Raw genomic sequence first — 5,733 nt, forward strand, 5'->3', positions numbered from 1 at the left:
TGCCTGTTTACAGCCTCAAAGAGTTGGAATTATAGGCCAGCGCCATCACGCCCAGTCTCAGTTGCCATCTCATTGTGCTCCGGTGGCGGGGTCAGCATGGTGGGCTGGGGATTGAACCCCAGGCCCCCGCACCTGCTTGCAGGTGCTTTAATCTGCTGAGCTATTTGGCTGGCCCTAAAAATTAATTTTAAAATTTATGCAAGGCTAAAGATAGTCTTATGATGAAAATAATGGCAGAACTTGCCTTATCTTTTGATATTTAACTAATTAAAATAATGTCTCATTAGTTGGGGAATTGATCAATAGATGAAATGTCTCAGTAAAGAAAGCCTAGAAATATATCTGTGTACCCAAAAAAGCCTTGAAAGGTAGTGATATAATGCTATTAATCTGGGGAGATAAGTGTAACTAGTCCTAGGCAAAATTATTATATGTCTGAAATAATTTCAAACAATTCAAAAACATATGCATGAGAAGGAAATCTTAATGCATTAAAGGGGAATTTAATTCAATAAATTTCAAAGGTAGGGGAGATTTCTTAGAATTCAGAAGGAATGTTACTTAATAAAATATTGAATAATGTACATAGTATATAAAACTTTAAAACACTTCCACAGGAAAGAAACCTTAAATAAACAAATAAAAAGGCCAAGTCACTGTCTAGAACACATTTGAAATGCATATAACCAATAAAGAATTCATGTTAAGAATGTACAGTACACAAATCATGAAAAGAAGACAAAATAAAAGTCAAGACATGTAAACAAACAACTCTTGAGACAAATCTTGAATGGCCACTAAAAATGTGGAGCACTGCTTCAAAATGTAAAAAACAATTCTTCTCTCTAAGATACATGAAACTATCATATATTTAGGCATAAGTTCAACCTTATTACTATCATTAAGCTATTTTAATTAATAAAACTACCAATTTACCATCTGATTTACAGAATTAGATAGCTAAGATGATTGTTATACTACCTTCTATCGGGATTTTTTTTGCAGGTAGCAGTTAATGCTTAAAATTTTCACTTTGACCAGTTGAACATGCTTGCATCTAGTAATCTGAGCAACTACTTTGAAGACAGCACTGTACAGTATAAAAACCAATGTTGAATACCTAAAAAAACCCAAAGAACAATGCAAAAAGATCACATGATATGACATGTCAGGAGTTATACAAATGTGAAAAGAATTAAAGGCTCATAATTTAATATTATTTGAGTATCAAAATGGGAAAACAGAAATGTATCCACTACTGGAAAGTTTTCAGGGATTAAAACAATCATATTCTACAATTTTATAAATTTATAAAGTATTCTGAAGAGATCATATCACCAAGCATGCAGTAATATTCTAAATTTCTCATTTCTAAACTCAAAAATTGCATTTTTATTAATCTATCCTAAATATAAAACTAAGAAACCTGTGGAGAAATCCAACACAATATTATGCCAAAAATAAGTGAGAAAAATAAAATAAACAGCAAAAGTAAAATAAAAATTCCATTCACAAAATGAACTGATATTAAGAATTAAAATATTTCACTTAGGGTAAGCACAAAATCAGAAAGTAGAACTGTATGAAAATATGAGTTTGTGTACGTAACACAATTTTTCTTTTTAATGTATTTGGCTGTTACAGAGTCTCACGATGCAGGTTGGACTCATAGTGATTTTCCTGCTTTCAGCCTGCCCAGCACTGGGATTACAGGCCTAGGCCGCGAGGCCCCAGCTCTGTGGCCAGCTCAGCTTGCCCTGGGGGCAGGACTGGTGAGGTACGTGGTGCCAAGGATCCGGGATCCAACTGCGGTCACTGCACTTGCTGAGGATGGCCTAAGCAGGCACCTTAGCCCACCGAGCTATCTCAGTAGCCCCCTAATGCAAAATATTAAAAAGCTAAACAGAACAACTTCTGAGTAGTGTTTATATGCTTTCGTCGTCATTTTGTATGTTCTCCCAATTTTTGCAGTAAGCATAGGTTACATCTGAAAATCAAAATACAAACATCTTGGTTATGCTTGTGTGACTCAAGATTTTGATCTTGTCAATACATCATTGACTAATCCTGACACTGGTAGTTTTTCTGTCTTCCTGTCTACCTGTCTGCCTATCTGCCTACCAGCCTGCCTGTCTGTGTCTGTCTCTCCATCTGTCTGTCTGTCTATCACTCTGTTAATCTCAGTAATTAGCAATGAAAATAAAATATGCATGTTATGTACTTTTAGTCTTCATATGTTTTACAGAATTTAAACTATATTCCTTTTTCTAAGGATTGAGATCTTGATATCTGTAAAAATAAAATTGAACTTCTAAATTATTTTATACACAATAAGACTAAAATATTCATGAGGAAAACATAAATAATTCCTTAACAATATATTCACTTTAGGAGTATGTTGGCTTTAACAAACTCTTAGGAGATAAACAGAATGTGAAATGATTTTTATGTTAAAAATTGTGCTTTATGTGAAATCTAAAGAAGTTTGCCTTGGGGAGAGATGGGCTGAGATAAAGTTGTCACATTTTAGTTGACTAAAAATGTGCTTAGTCAGTGTCCCCTGATTGGGAACAGTCATTAGATGTCTTCCACCAATTTCTTCATTCATTCATTCATTCATTCATTCATTCATTTATTCATTCATTCACTTATTGCCTCAAAGCCATGATGTATGACCATTATCTCTGAAACTTGAACATCCATAAGTAGAATTAATCCTCTAACCATGTAACATAGCACCCAGTGTCATGCATCATGGAGATATGCAAGTATTGAGAAATTCGGATGTTGTTGAAAAATGAACAGATTTCAGGGGAGACAGAAATAGAGTGTCATCATTGTAAAATTCTGAACAGTTTAAGGAGTGAGTCATAAAGGAAAGGATTACAGTGATGATTCTGAAGAGCAACAAGTCGAGTTTGGTTTCTACACTGACTTACAGACAGTGGTTAACCAACAACTATATGATTTGAATTTCTGAAATGTATGTATAGGACAGTTCATGGTCAGAACCCATAATGATGAGGTCTTATTTTCTTTTTTAAAAAAATTGTAGTTAGTATGGGATCTACAGGATGTACAGGGTCTCACTCTATAGATTGGACTCATAGTGATTCTCCCATTTTCAGCCTTCCAAGCTCTGGGATTACAGGCGGGCACCACCGTACCCAGTCGCAATCACCATCTCAGCGCGTCACAGCATGGCTCACCGGGGACCGAGCCCCAGCAGCTGTGTTCTGCCTAAGCAGGCATTTTGGTCCTCTGAGCTATCTGGCTGGCCGTAGGTCTTATTTTCTAGGATGGCTCAGAATTGAAGATTCTTTGGAGGGCTGAGGCACAAGGGTCCAGGTTTGATCCCTGATACTGTATGCCATGCTGGCCCTGGAACTCTGGGTGCACAGTCCTGGCCACCGAAACTGGGCGTGTTGGCACATGCCTGCAATACCAATATTGGGGAGACAGAGAGGATCACTATAACTCCATGCTGCACAGTGAGACCCTGCACCAAATAAATAAATAAATAAATAAATATTTTTTAATTTAACAAATAATTTTTGTTGTTTTTGGTGTGTGTGTGGAGGGGGTCTATGTGTACACATGCCCTTTGTTTTGTTCACTACTTCTCCTGTGGTTCTACTTCTGCTAGTTTTCTTCTATGATCTAGCACTTAAATTTGTGAAGGGTGATGGTAAGGAAACACGGAGTAAGAACTTTATAGGTTCATGCCTGCAGGTCTGAAGTAGACTAAAATTAGTGTATGTGTGGCTTTAAGGAAAGCTCAAACAACATGGTCTTAATAGGAAAACAAACACAATAGCTTCACACACTTTAACTTCAGAACAAAGCAAAGTGTTTCATGTGGTGAAAAAGATGTATGTGTAGTTTTCAGATCACCTGTTGTGCACTCTGTCCAGGTGTCCACCAAAGCCTTATGGTCATAGGTGGAGAGTTTTCTGAGGTGCAAGAATCTAGAGTATGTGCTGCTGGGATTAAAATTGCATGATAACGAAACTGTTCACTCACTGGCTTGGTACCACCCTAAGCCCGGTGGCCGAGATAGAGTATAAGAGGAGCAGAAGCTGCTAATGCCCCTTGCTTGCTTTGCTACCTTTCGCCACGTGAACCACTTCTCCCCTGTGATTCCCCTCCACCATCCCACTCTGCCTGGGAGGCATCAGCTGCGGACTGAATATGCCATAACATGGGAGCCTGATATACCATCCCTTCTACAATTTGGGTGCTGTGAATTTGTCTCAACAATGAAAAAGCAAAACATCAACCATTTTTATGTGTGAACTTGTGCACCTATATGTGTAATTATTGACATAGGAATTATAAAACAAGTGTGTCTGTTATAATTCCAAATACAATACTGGTAATCCTTTCTCTTTCTCATTTGGTTCCATTTTCTTCTGATAGCTAATGAAGGTCTTCATATTCTACTTCTGGAATTATCATGAATACTAAAGAATGTATGTATGAGTCTTTGGAGGTGAGAAGGGGCTAAATGATTTCCTGAGGGTGCTCATGTAAACATGCATAGATAGATTTGAATGTAATAAAGTAAAAACTGAACACCAATTAATTCATTAAATGGTTTGCTGAGAATATCCAATAAGTAAGCTACTGTCATAGTAGCTTGGAAAAAGTATGGAAGATTTTGGTTCTTAGCCTTATAAAATAGAGAAACTTGTGAAAATAAAAATAATGTACATAGACGCAGTCCTAGCCCAGACCCGGTGAGTGTATGGAAGAGCTTTCGGCTACCCTGCACAGGCGGGACCCACTGGTCCCAGCCCAGGCACAGCATGGGTGAGACCCCCTTCAAACCCCTTGGGACGCCCCCCACCACTCCGTAGCACCTCCCCCAGCCCACCCTCCAAGGAGGAATTTCTGCCGCGTTCCAGGAACCCCCAGACCCAGTCGTAGCCCAGGCCCGGTGAGTCTGTGGGAGAGCTACCGGCTAACCTATGCTGGCAGGAACTACTGGTCCCAGCGCAGGTGCAGCATGGGTGACACCCTCTTTCACCCTCTTGCGACGACCCCATCACTCCGTAGTACCCACCACCCCACAACCTGCCCACAGAGTAGGAATTTCTGTCGCCTTCTGGGAACCCCCAGATCCAGTCCTAGTCCAAGCCTGGTGAGTGTGTGGGAGAGCTGCGTCTACCCCTACTCCACCTTGTCCCCTCCAGACTCAGCTCAGGCCTGGGCTGAAACCCTTCAGCTGCAATCCCTCCAGGGAGCGTAGCGGACAGAGCCGCCCAGCTAGTCCAGGAGCAGAACATTTTGCCAGGGGGGCACAACAAGTTCACCCCCAAAGGCAGCAACAGGAAGGAACTGAGCACAGCAGCCAGACCCAAGCCAGGCACAGCTGGATAAATCCAAACTTTGTAGATCTGCACCTGAACTTCATTATGTGTGAAGGTTATAACTACAGCAAAGATCTACAACAAAGTTCAGAAGACAGTACTACACAAAATGACGAGAAGAAACAAAATGCAACCTCAGAACCCAAGCCCACCTGTAACAAGTGCAAAGGACACTAACACAGAACAAATTGGGAATCATACAGCTGAAAGCAATGAATCAACAGCTTCTGAAATAAAGAAACAGCTGCAGAAAGATATAGAAGACCTTCGATCGGAAATGAAAAAGAAATCCCTAAATTAATAACATCTGCACTAAAGAATCAAATGCAGAAACATATGGAAGAAACCCAGTGCCCACCCA

The sequence above is a fragment of the Octodon degus genome, unplaced genomic scaffold, assembly GCF_000260255.1.
Source record: "Octodon degus isolate 3935 unplaced genomic scaffold, OctDeg1.0 scaffold00136, whole genome shotgun sequence".
Lineage (NCBI taxonomy): Eukaryota > Metazoa > Chordata > Mammalia > Rodentia > Octodontidae > Octodon > Octodon degus.